This window comes from Podarcis tiliguerta (genome assembly GCF_965153285.1).
Source record: "Podarcis tiliguerta genome assembly, chromosome: 13".
Lineage (NCBI taxonomy): Eukaryota > Metazoa > Chordata > Lepidosauria > Squamata > Lacertidae > Podarcis > Podarcis tiliguerta.
This window is the reverse complement of record NC_139546.1, coordinates 36,322,007-36,335,434: the sequence shown is the minus strand read 5'-3', so window position 1 is coordinate 36,335,434 and position 13,428 is coordinate 36,322,007. Positions and strand designations below refer to the sequence as shown.

The 13,428-nt window shown below is 48.9% G+C and overlaps 1 protein-coding gene across 4 annotated transcripts in view; it reads left to right on the top strand.

Moving 5' to 3' along the window:
• The first annotated feature begins 2,640 nt into the window (after positions 1-2,640).
• Positions 2,641-13,428, top strand: part of IL11 (interleukin 11) — a 64,220-nt gene continuing 53,432 nt past the window's right edge. For 2 of the 4 annotated variants that reach the window (XM_083409219.1, XM_083409218.1), the window contains exon 1: positions 2,641-3,381. The gene's annotated coding sequence lies outside the window, so the exon portion shown is untranslated. Of the gene's footprint in view, positions 3,382-9,886; positions 10,123-13,428 lie in introns of those variants that run through there. The other 2 variants (XR_014504268.1, XM_083409222.1) reach the window with 2 other exon arrangements.

The window sequence follows — 13,428 nt, the reverse complement described above, 5'->3', positions numbered from 1 at the left end:
AGCGTTTTAGGGGACATCTGTTTGTGTTGAGCAGTGGGACGTAGGGAAGCACCTAGCGAGACAGCACCGGTTCTGGAATGCGGCAATATCCTGCCCCCTGCCTCCCTAATAGTAAATCAGACACTCCATCTAGTCAGCTGCAAAACCTAGATTTTTGTCTCCTTTCCTGGACATTATTCAAGTCTGTTCTTCTTTTACCTGGGCATGCAGTGTGTCCTTGCCCACTGGTCCATGTAGTTCAGTATTGTTGACTCTGACTGGCAGCTGCTCTCCAGGGTGTCAGGTGGGAGCTTTTCTCTGGAGAAGATGAGAGATGGATGTTGGGATCTTTTGCATGCGAAATGACCAGGTTTTATTGATTCAGGGGCAAGGTTAACTCCATATCGACTCAAACTATGCCAGCCTCTATTAGCTGCCTGGATGCGGATTTGCCAACAAGTGCTGCTCTGGAAGGGACGGGTGGGAGAGCCTCCATTTTGAATCACCTTGATTGCCGCTGTAAATAAAAATGATTAAATCTGATTGCAAATAAAAAATGATTGTGCTGGCTACATACACCTTGACTTTTGCTGGCAAAAAGACCAGTTAAACTGCACTCATAAGTGGTTTGAAAACCAGCATTTTAAAACTTGATTAGCAGTTTGGCTTGTGTGTCGTCCCCCCGCAACCCGGTCTTTCTTGAAATGTGTCCTTTGATGCTTTCATTACTTTGTCCTGCTATCTTCAGTTACACACACACACACCCTCTTGCTCGTGGCTTTTCATCAACAGACAAGCCAATTGTTGCATTCATGGGCTGGGACTGAGGGGGAACCGTCCTTGCTCCCCACCCTAGCGGGAAGCCATCTTACAAATTCCCGGCCACTCGTGGCTCCGCCGTTCCTGGCGCCCAGCAGCGTGGAAGGACAATCTAATCAAGGGTTATTAAATGCAGATACAACCCCCCCACCCAGGCTCAGGCTATAAAATCTGGAGCCTTCACGTTTATTGGGAACTGAGGTCATGGCTGTGCTGCCCCAGGGGAAATGATGGGAAACAGCGATTTCCTACCCTGCTGTTCTTTGCAGATGCTCTCCCACATCCTATCCTGAAATGCTCCAGTATCCCTTGCAACTCCCCATGCCCCACATTTAAAAGCACGTGATTTCCCCCAGAGAATCCTAGGAAATGTAGCTTGTTAAGGGTGCTGTGGGTTGTAGCTCTGCAAGTGGGAAACTACAGTTCCCAGGATTCTTTGGGCAGAGGTCATGTGCTTTAAATGTATGGCGTGCATCTGCCCATGGTCCTGGGATTAGAGTAGATGGAGTAGAGGTGGCATCAAGACTTGGGGCTCAGCCACACTTTTCTGCTCGTCCTGAAAGCAAGGAGGATCCAAGCGGTTTTGCATTTGCCCCACAGCTTTCCCTTGGAAAACTGCTGGTTTTCCCACCTAGGGGAAAGCTGCAGGGCAAATGGAGGTACAGATGAGCCCCACTTGCGGTGGGATTAGAGGTTACTTCAACCTCAGTACTTTCTTCTGCAACATGGAATTACAGACACTTGTTGAGCAACTGAATGAGATTTAGGAAACTAAAAATGCTGCATCATTATAATGCTAACAGTTTAGCAAAAATGTTTTGTTTGAGGGGTGGGAATAGTTAAGGGGGGGTTATATAATTAAGCATGGTGTGGAAAAAATGGATTGAGCCTTTGTCCTCTCCCAAGATACTAAGAAGTGAGGGCACTCAATGAAATTGAGGAACAGTAGACTCAGGAAGAAAAGCAATGATAAACCTAGACAGCATATTAAAAAGCAGAGACATCACCTTGCCAACAAAGGTCCGTATAGTAAAAGCTATGGTTTTCCCAGTAGTGATGTATGGAAGTGAAAGCTGGACCATAAAGAAGGCTGATCGCCAAAGAATTGATGCTTTTCAATTATGGTGCTGGAGGAGACTCTTGAGAGTCCCATGGACTGCAAGAAGATCAAACCTATCCATTCTTAAGGAAATCAGCTCACTGGAGTGCCCACTGGAAGGACAGATCGTGAGAAGAGAAGAGTCCCTGAAAAGACCCTGATTTTGGGAAAGATGGAGGGCACAAGGAGAAGGGGACGACAGAGGTCGAGATCGTTGGATAGTGTTCTCGAAGCTACCAGCATGAGTTTAACCAAACTGCGGGAGGCAGTGGAAGATAGAAGTGCCTGGTGTGCTCTGGTCCATGGGGTCACCAAGAGTCGGACATGACTAAACAACAACAACAACACTCAGGAAGGGCAAAAACCAGTGCCTCTTCACACAGGACATAATTAAATTAAGGAATCTGCAGTGGTGCCCCCTACTTTAGAAGACTTAGAAGGGGGATAGACAAATACCTTGAGAATAGACGGGTATGTCCGTGGTAATTCACCAGGATAAATACATGGAAATTCCATGTTCAACAGTAGCGTAGCTGAAAATGTAAGTTGCTGGAGGGAGGCAACAGCCAGGAAGGAATATTGCCCCCATGCCTTGCTTGTTGGCTTCCTGGAAGCATCTGATTGGCTACTGTGGGAAACAGAACTGTGGGTTTAGTCAGGGCTGGGGAACCTGTGGCCCTCAAGCTTCCATCATCCCCGACCACTGGCCATACTGCCTGGGGTTATTGACAGCTGGAGCCCAACTTGTGCTGACCATTGCTTTGGCAAACGGCAACTTTATATTTACTTATTAATTTGCTTTTGCACTCAATTTATGTATTTATTAGCTTTTGCCCTCTTTTAAACTGGTGCAGTCACAGATTTTGGGCACTAGAGGTCGCCAACCCCTTTTTGGAGGAAAAAGATGAGCAGTTCTTTCTAAAATTGAGATCCCTCAGTTTACCTGATGTTAACCAGATTAAACATGGCCACCTCTCCCAGCCCCACATCTTTCTTAGATGCATAGAAATTTGGCAATTTGCAGCATCTCTCTCATTGGTTGGAGATAAACCGCGACTTTAGGCTACTCTTATGAAAGACAGAAGGGACCCTCCAGCCTGGCTGGGTGTTGTTGTTTGTGGCATAGCCTTCAACATATAATTAAGGCCGCATTGACACAATACATTTTGATACTGCTTCTTTAAACAGTCATGGCGTCCCCCAAAGGATTCTGGGAGCTGCAGTTCTTCAAAGGGCTCTGAGAGTTGTTAGGAGGCCCCCATTCATTCCCTTTGCAGAGCTACAATCCTTAAAGTGGAAGGATAATGGCCTACTCACTGTGGGAACCAAAGTGTTTGGCTGGTTGTTGCCTAGAGGGAAGGATCTCTGCAGAACACTCAGCAAAGAAGAAGCAATATAAAGAGCTCCAGCCTTTTCCATTGAGTTATGTAAGGGTTGCTCCACGTTGCCCTGAAAACCTCAAGCACCCTCCTCTGTTTTTCAGGGTAAGTAGTAGCTCTGAAAACTCTGAAAAAGCAATGTGTTTTAAAAGACTACCTCATGATCATTTCTTTGGGTAAGGCTTAAGAGAGAGAGAGAAAAGGCTCTCAGCAACAGGAAGGTCCAGTTCTGCCTCAGTGGGGTTATACTGGTAATAAACTCAACTTTTCCCACTTTCTGTCTGTCAGTGCAAAATATAGACAATTGGAATCAGACTTCCAGTACACACTTCTACTCAGAAGTAAGACTCATTCAGTTTAATGGGGCTGCCTCCTAGACAAATCCAAAGAGTATTGGATCATAACCTCAGGCTGCATTCCTTAACCCACTTACCTTGGAGTAAAGTAGGATTTACTTCTGAGTAGACATGACGACTTGCTCTGTGAGTTGCCCATGCTTTAGCCCCATTTGTTTCAATGGGACAAAAGTGTGACTGACTTAGAGTCCTGTATGCCTTTACCTGCAAGCTCCTGTCCACCTAGCAGTTCAAAAGCACATCAAAGTGCAAGTAGATAAATAGGTACCGCTCCGGCGGGAAGGTGAATGGTGTTTTTGTGTGCTGCTCTGGTTCGCCAGAAGCGGCTTAGTCATGTTGGCCACATGACCCGGAAAGGTCATGCCGGACAAATGCCAGCTCCCTCGGCCAGTAAAGCCAGATGAACACCGCAACCCCAGAGTCGTCCAAAACTGGACTTAACAGTCAGGGGTCCCTTTACCTTTACCTTTAAGTCTGGCTGAATTAAGTGGCACTTCATCATAAGTAGACATTTATGAGTGTGTTATTAGTCTGCATCGAAGTCACAGGACTTTCACCATTGAGATGCCAGCAACATCTGACACTGCTCTGCAGTGCACCCTTACACACTGCATTGCAGTGCAGAATTACAGATCTAATTACAGACCATGGGGGAGGGGGGAGGAATCAAAATCAACACAATCTCACTGCAAATCGAAATCTAGCACATCAGGGAGAAATTATCTATCGCAGTCCTTTGTCAGCCTGTGGTCATTTTCTAGTTGGCAGATAGTTTTTAACATAGAGGAGCGTTCAGAAATGTGACTGCCTTCGTGAGGTCTGGAGTGGTGCAGTTCATTCTGCTACATCAGCACTGTGCCAACTCATTCACTTGCAGGAATAAGTCAGTCCTAGGAATAGGGTTTCCAAAGCAAAGGTGGTTCTTTTTCCAAATACTTCATGTGGTGGTTGTTGTTTGTTTGTTTGTTGCACTTATTAGTTGGGTTGCTTTACAAAAAGTAACCAAGAGCAACTTTTAAAAATGATGCACACATTAAAACCAACAAAAAGCTAAAAACATGTTCATATTTCTAAAAAGGCAGGACTAACACATCCCACCTACCCACTAAAAGAGACCTCAGATAATTAAAGGCCAAAGAAAGGTCTGGTGGAAGACACATGCTTTTGTTTGGCACTTAAAAATAAACAGTGAAGGTGCCAGGTATGCTTCCCTGGAGAGAGTGTTCTGCACGTGGGGAGCCACCACTGAGAAGGCCCGTTCTTGTGTCAGCACCCTCTACAGCTTCCTTGGAGGGGGCGCACAGAGAAGGACCTTGGATAATGAATGCAGCATCTGAGTTGGTTCATGTGGAGAGAGGCAGTCCTTGAAGTACTGGAGTCCTGAGCACCATAAGGTTTTATAGGTCGAAACCAGCACCTTATGAAATCTGTGGCTATAGATCTGTATGCCTGGAACTGAAGCTCGGGGGTAGAGCACATCCTTTGCACGCAGAAAATCCCCGGCATCTCCAGATGAAAAACAAAATCCAGTGAGCAGGTGTTGGGGAAGACCTCTTTGCTTGAGAAGCTGGAGAGCTGCTCCCCCCATCAGAGTAGACAATAGTGGCTACGAAGCAGCATCCTATAACCACACCAACATTTTCTGTAGCTAATGTGCATGGGAAGTCCTAGCCCTCCCCAGCAGGTGGGGAGCTATGTCTTTCAGCCTACACTTACCCACTGCTGATGCCACCCATGCTTAAGGCTTAAAAGGGGGCATCTTCCCTGTGCCTGGGTCCTCCAGGCCTCGAGGGCTGAACTCCCTATCGTTCCTTGCGGCCGGGACTTGGCTTTTTGCTCCCGCCGTGATGGCCTCACACCCTCCGGTTGGCACAGACGACAAGCCGCTGTGATGAAAACAGGAGGTCGCGGCCACGATCGTCCTGTCTGAATCAACCACAAACCCACCGGGGCCCTCTAAGTAGAGTCACAGCAAAGAGGGAACACCCTGCGCACCAGGCACCGGCCCAGGAGGACGGGGAAAATGCAAACAAAACCATTGTGGATTGGGTGGTTTACAGATGCCGTTCCAACCCAAGGGGAGCGGAGCAGAACCGGAGCGGAGCACTACTTGTTGTGAAGCAACTGTGTTGTTGTTGTTGTTGTGGGGAGTGAGATAGTCCTGCGGCTGAACCGTCAGAGTTACGTTAACCGGCAATGAAAAGTTTGCCATTGTCTAGAAGCAGGCTAACATTTAAAACACACACACATACACCCTTGGCTTGGTGGCCAAAAGCGGGAGGGGGAAAAGGGCTGGTTCAATCCCAGCCTAATGGGCCAGAATGAAGGTGGCCGGGAGCCAGGACTCCTGGGTCCTCTGGAGAGCCGGGAGTGGTGGTGGTTGAGAAGCTACCGAAGGGGAGTAGGATCACGGCTCTGTCTGAGGGAGGGAGGAGAGGATGGTAGGGAGTAGGACAGGAATTGGCTCTGCTTCCCCCTCAAGTAGGCTGCCTCCCAAACCTCAGACTGGGCAAGAGTTCAGAGTGAGCGAGGAATGGAACAGCGGAGGCTTAGCTTGTCTGATGGTGCTGGAGGTATGGCTGGCCAGCTCCAAGGGAGGGAAAAGCCTGGAGCCCTTTGTAGGGGGGATGCCTCAGAGAGCTCACGGAGGCAGCTGGTTCAAAGTCGGAATGTGCTGGCTTGGGCCAAATTCTCTGAAAAGGGACCTACAGAGTGCAGAAGGATACACCCTTTTGTCAGGAGCCGTCTGACTCTTTTACTCTCTTTCTTCCCCACTTCACTTCCTCCAGCCACCCTTCAGACCTTCCTTCAAGGCTTGCAAAGAAGGTTCTTGGGATTCTGTGGCCAAAAAGTGGGAGCAAGGGATTCTGGGAGCTGGGGTTCCTGGCTTTTCCAGGAGTAGTGAGGTTTGTAGGTTGAGCTGGGCTGGTGCTGCTGAGAAATGTAGCGTGAAACTTTGGAGCAGCGGAAGTGACGGAATTAGGCAAAGCCTACTGGCACCTGTCAGAATCTTGCACCAAATAATTTGCAGCTCCTGGCAGAAGTCAATGAGGAAGTAGGGGAAATGATCCCAGGGTTCTGCAACAGCTGATGAGCTAAATTTCCAAACTTCTCTGTTTCAGAATATAATCCTTGCTGCCGCACACTTATCTGTCGTATTGCATGCACCTCTTCCTCCTTTTCAAAAATACGCTACCTTGTCTTCATTGCAGCCTCTTGAGCTATGCCACTATTATGCCTATTTTACAGATGGGGCACAATTGGCACTTTTTTGCAGCTGCTTCCATCAGAGCAGGTTTCTTACTCTGTGAGTATGCAGCAGGGAACCAGTGGTAGTTTTCCAGCACAAGTATGTGGAGCAAAAACCTACGTGCCAGGTTGATGCATGTTTATTTCTGCAGAGAATTGTGGAGAGACCCTCCGTGGGATTTGAACCCAGGACCACCATGCCCGCTCTGGCTCTCTTGTCACCCAGTAGCTTTTAGCACCCATGGCCTTAGGGAGGGCTTATCTCCTTCGTGATATGCATTCAGGACTGGGCTTACTGTTGGGTCACATGGCTACACTGGGGGCTGATGTGATGATACCTATTGGGCGAGAGACAAGGAGGCCAACATTTGGTGAAGCCAAAGTCAATGGCAAGCTGAGCCAACTAATTCACATTTTCTCCCTGTCCTCCTGTTGGCTGAATTCTGCAAGGGCGGCACTGAGGCTGAGGAAAGGCACTGAGGCCGAGGCTACGTTGTGGGCTGGCTGGCTGAAGACTAGTGGGAACAGTGCCTTCACTGCATGGATATCTCTCTGGGGTTCCAGGAACAGCTGGAAGAAGCCACCTCTTTGATATGAAGTGGAGGTCGGGGCCCTTCAGTTGCTAAGCAACAGCAAAGAACCTCTATTCCCCTAGAGCCAGAAGCCAAAAGGCGGCTCTTTGTGGGTTGCCTAGCAACCAATGGGCCTACTCCCCAACCACTTTTCGGCTGGGCCCATGCTGCTTTGCGGTTGTGTGTAGTCGTTGGCATTAGGCAAGCGTCTGCTAGGGCCCAGCACCAACTGGAGCCTCTGCGATTGCCTTGGCAGCAAGGAAGGGAAGCAACAATTTGCTCACCCTCTGGGCCCATCTCCACCATGGGGCGATAGCAAGCAGGAGGAGCTGCAGCTGCCAGCCATTTCAACCTCCCTCTTTTCTGTTTCTGGGCCCAAGCCGCCAATATGGGGTGGTGGAGGCAAGCTGCGGTGAGGAGGAGGACCCACAAAAGCCTAGAACCAGCCCTGAGTGATTGACAATCCCCCTTCTTTGGAGTTAGGAGAAGGGGAGGATGGAAGAGGTAGCAGGATCAGCTTAGAGCACAAAGGGAACAAGCTCAGTGCATCAAAGAAGGGCAGGGTGCGTGGATACGTGACCTTGCAGGAGGGAATGAATGCAATGACTAGGGGCTGACCTTGTGGGTACAGATATCCCCCTCCCCTTCCCTCCTTTGAGACAGAAATTAATTCCTTCGGAGCCTTCTGTTTGAAATCCTAAACTGACGGAATGTTTGTGGCATCCAAAAGTTTAGAGCTTGCCTTCAGCATTGCAGGACTCTGGCTGGCTTTTGATGTTCACAGCCCGGGTTGTTCCTGGGGTGTGTTGGCACGTCTGTGTACCCCTGCCTCCCCCAAGAAGCTGCTCCCCACCCACCCACTCACTCCCAAGTCTGTTTTAAGACTTCTTTTTTTTTTGGCTTTGTGCAGCGCAGTGCTTATTTTCATCTGTCAAAATGCGGAAGGGTCTCTCACCAGCCATCTGGCAGCATCTGCCGCTGAATACCGCGTCTTGCTGAAGAACACACACACACACACACACACACACACACACACACACGGGAGCCTCCCACCATGGCTGTTTCAGCTCCGTCACCTGCTAGCTAAGAACTTTTCCGTCTCAGCGCAAAAAATGACACGGACTCGCTGGAACGACTCATCCGCCCCATGAGCGCAGCAACCTCAAGAGTCTAACCGCCGTGCCCAAAAAGTGACCCCACCCCTGGCAACGCGTCCCGGATTCCCCTGGAATGTCTAGACGCCAGTCCGGACAAGAAGCCAGCCTTCCTTTTGCACGGGATTCCCTGTCGCGCTGGAGCCAAAACCAGGCTGGCAATGGGGACTTGGAACATGGCAGAAGGGGTTGCTATTCTGTTTTGTTTTTTTTCCCTTTTTGGCCGGGGGATTCCCTGAAGGCTGCTATAAAGCAAAAGGAATGAAGTCACGTCCTTTGAGGCTGGCTCAAAGGTCATGCACACTGTCAGGCTTCCGTGCTGTGGCTTCTTCCCCTGGGCTCTAGTACACAACACGAGAGGATGCAGTAGCGTCATCAATAACAACGACAACCGTAATAATTACTATTAATATAGAACCATGAAGTACTCTTTGCAGAGGGCACGGAGGAGCTTACAATCTAAAATTCAGCGCAGAGGTGGGGAAGGGAACGGTGGCAAGGGTAAACAGGGAAAGTTGTATGCACCTGAGGTTTGGTGGCAGGTTACAGTTGGTTACAGTAAAATGTGAAAAATAGGAATTGCGCCAAAGGAGATAATAGAGTTGTGCCAGGTTCAGGACACTGGGCCAGCTTCTGTTTCCAGTGCTGTGCTTAATTCCGGAAATATGCTGGGAATTGATAAAAAATAGCATCAGAACATATGCAAAACATGTGCTTTCCTTGACTGCTAGGTCAATACTGGCGCCCACAGGCAGATCTGAAGGCCTCCAGGCTGACCATTCTTGGCTTTGAGTCCTGGAAGACCTGCTCTCTGCCTTGCAGGCCTTTTCCCACCTGGCCTGGGAGGGCGGATCCCTGACTGACTCCAACTACAAAAGCAGAGACTGCTGAACAGACTTTGGGGTTGGAATGTTGTTTAGAGGGGGTTCTGTTGGGTGTGGGGAGTGGTTGTTGCTGTTATGGATATATCTATCAGTGCTACCTCGGGTTACATACGCTTCAGGTTACATACGCTTCAGGTTACAGACTCCGCTAACCTAGAAATAGTGCTTCAGGTTAAGAACTTTGCTTCAGGATGATAACAGAAATCATGCTCCGGCGGCGTGGCAGCAGCAGGAGGCCCCATTAGCTAAAGTAGTGCTTCAGGTTAAGAACAGTTTCAGGTTAAGTATGGACCTCCGGAACGAATTAAGTACTTAACCTGAGGTACCATTGTATCTATATATCTTTAGATTTTATGATTTATGTGGAAATGGTTTAATTTGGCTGTGTACTTTTTGATGTTTCGTTTATTGTTTATGACTAGTTTTGCTAAGTTTGTATTTGTATTTTTGTTTCATGCTGTAAGCCACCTTGAGCATGGTTTAACTATGGAAAGGAGGCATGCAAATACTGTATAATTATGGATGGATGGATGGATCTGAGCAACCACAGGGGGAGCCCTTGAAGCAAAGTGAGGAGGCAGCTGTACATGGCTGAACATGTTTGTTTGAAGCTGCTCCCCATACAGTTCAGGTAACTTTTGAGCATTACAAACTAAGGGCTGTGCCAGACCTTCTCCCCAGGGCACATCCATTGTCCCCTGGCCAGTTCTGCTCTGCACCATCCTTGCGTACTGGGCTAACACCTCTTTCTTGCCTATATTGAAGGCGAAAAGAGGTATGTAACCATCAGTCTTATGTGGCTGGAATGTAGCTTTTGTCCCTGCCTCCACCACCTACATTGGCATGTGGTCCCCTGGAAGATCACCATGAGGACACATGTCTCTCTGTCTGAAAAAAGGCTCCCCCCCACCCCCCGGTTTAGATTTAGATAATTAGACATTTCTGCACCCTGCGCAGACTTACATATCCGTAACTCCACACTCCCACACCTTTTCAATCTTCCAGCAAAAATGACAATCACAGTTCAAGACTGTTGCCTTTTGGTTTTGTCCCTTACATGAACTTTAAAACACTTTGAAAATACTGTTATTTCAGGCAACATGCAGGAAGCTGCAAAAGCAAGCAGTAATTGATCCACTCCGTGGTGAAAACAAGGCATGGCCAATTTGCCCCACAGTGTCTATATTCTGATGTCATGGGCCTAAACAATAGCTTGGTGTGATGAGGATAAGCCATGGTGAGCCTTGCACAATTCCCTCTCCTATTTCCCTCTCCTCTGAAGAGTTCAGGAAGTTTTGCTGCTGATTTTGCTGCTGTGTTTGAACTCTAAACTGTGGTTAATAGTAACTGCGACTTGCCTAAATAAGTCAGTTCATAACCCATGGTTTGAAGTTCACTTGTGTGAAAGAAGACTAATCATGGGGTTTTTTTTTGGTTTGGTTAGCACAAGAAGCTGTGGTTCACCTAAATCAGAGCCAAAAACTTTTACACTCCTCCTTGCTGCTTCTCACAGCTCTGCTACACTGGTATATGGGAGTGCACAAGCCAGGGTTTGCTGTGGCTTGTTCTTGTTATACTAAACCACGGTTTAATACTTTAGTATGATGTCTGAACTGGGCCAGACAGTCCAATGTACGAACAGATTTTCTTCCACTCCCCTGCTTTGCACAGGCAAATGTAGGTAGACACACAAGAGAGCTGTGCTCTGGGCAGCTGCACCAGTCACACTGCCTTAATGATGGCTGATGTTCCACTGGCCCCTAGACACAGCGGAACACACAGCTCAGTTCCCATGTGTTTCCAAACACAGGGTGCAATTCAGAATTTTCTTGTTCTGAAACCCTCGCAGAACTTCAGCGTTCAGCCCATATAGATGCCCTGGCTGGTGTTCATTTGTGCATAGATCTGCTGGAAGCGTTTTGCGCTTGGGCTTGAATGCGTTAACGTGTGTGGCTGCAAATGTATACGTGTGTCCTATTACTTACATGGAGTACAAGATGCTCTCCCTCCTTGTCCTTCTTCTCTGTCCTCCCCCCCCCCCAGCCTCCCCTCTAAACCAATGCAAATCCCCAACTCCGTAGCCAAACCACACAGCAGTCCCCCTCCCTGCACCCCCTCCTTTGCCTGCATCACGAAAAGGTTTGGACAAGAGCTGGGTCTCTGTCTCTGAAGGGAGGGGACACTTGGCACTTTTGCGTAAGGGTGTTTATGAGGATCCTGCAGGCCTCCTGGCACAAATAGGTAGACCGAATGGGGAAGGGGAGAGAGAGAGAGAGAGAGAGAGAGAGAGTTGTGTGTCTGCTGCACATTTTCTTTAATCCCAGCTGCTGATTCAGCAGATTTTCCACACAACCCAGGAATTCTCTCTAGCCAGGAACACTGTTTCTCTGTTGTTTGTACTTGGACGATGTTCAAGGCAAGGGCTGGGGGGTGAGGGGCCGTGGGGGGTGGGAGAGAAAGATGAACAGGATCCACAGACTTTAACCTGATATGTTGAACTTTCTGTGTTGGGAGTCAAGATCGAAGTATGTTGGTAGGGCTGGGGAAAGCCCAGAATTCATGGCAGGATGTGTGGGTGGAGAGGTGCAAATTGGAGATTGGATGCGTTGGTGGAGATGAGAGGAGGAAGGAATTCAAGTTGTGATACAGTAGGCATCTGTAGGCTAGGACTGACATATCTCAGCAGGATGCAGGTGGGGAGGGTCCAGATAGGGAAGCCACTTTGCTTGCAGAAGGTCCCAGGTTCATCTCTCATCTTGAAGGTTTCGAAAGGATCAGGTAGCAGAAGATGGGGGGAGACCCTTCGCTGTCTCACACTCTGGCAGCCAGAGTGGACAATACTGGGGTAGACGGACAGGTAACCTGACCCAACACAAGGCAACTTCCTGGGTTTCTAGGGGGTAGCAATTCTTGGCTACCAAGAGAAGACCCCGATGGCACTGTGGTCTAAACCACTGAGCCTCTTGGGCTTGCTGATCAGAAGGTCGGCAGTTCGAATCCCTGCAACGGGGTGAGCTCCCATTGCTCTGTCCCAGCTCGTGCCAACCTAGCAGTTCGAAAGCACACCAGTGCAAGTAGATAAATAGATATCACTGCGGCGGGAAGATAAATGGCATTTCCGTGCGCTCTGGTTTCCGTCACGGTGTTCCATTGCGCCAGAAGTGGTTTAGTCATGTTGGCCACACGACCCGGGAAAGAGCTGTCTATGGACAAACGCCAGCTCCCTTGGCTTGAAAAGCCTTTGACTGGACCTAACCATCCAGGGTCCTTTACCTTTTTTTACCAAGAGAGCCCAGGTGGAGGTCATGCTTGAGGTGTATTTGCGAACAATTCTACTGACTCATTCTGCTTCCCAGACGGCGCTTATGGGACAGCACCTGCCGTTGCTTTCCCAGCCTGTGCCCTTCCTGGAGGGTGCGCTCAGCCCGGATTCCCGGAGCTGTTGACATACTGCACATTCCTGCTTTTGCATCAGCGGCTTTTCGCCCGACTGCCTCTCTTATCCCCATCCTGGAACCTGGCACTCGGCTGCCCATGCACTCAACCAAAAGCTACGGATTCTGAGCATGAGGCAGGATGAGGTAGCGGAACACTTTGGGTTCCAGGTACAGGGTAGGGTCATGTGTTTTTTTTGTTTGCAATTCACCCCCTCCCACCTACTCACCCACATAAAATGTTAGCTCAGGGAGATGGCTAGGCTAAGCCTTTCTCTCTTGTGTGTTAGGGCTCAGCCAGACTTCCACTTCCCCCCAGGAAAACTCGATCTTTGCTGCTGAACTGGAGCAAACAACAAGTGTGGACGGGGCCTGCAGTTAACATCCTGGGAGAGAAAAACAACAGCAATGTGGTTGCATCGTTAAGTGGGACCGGATTAGAGAAATTCACAGAGGATAAGGCTTTCAGTGGCTGTGATGGTTATGTCAGAGGCAGTGTGCCT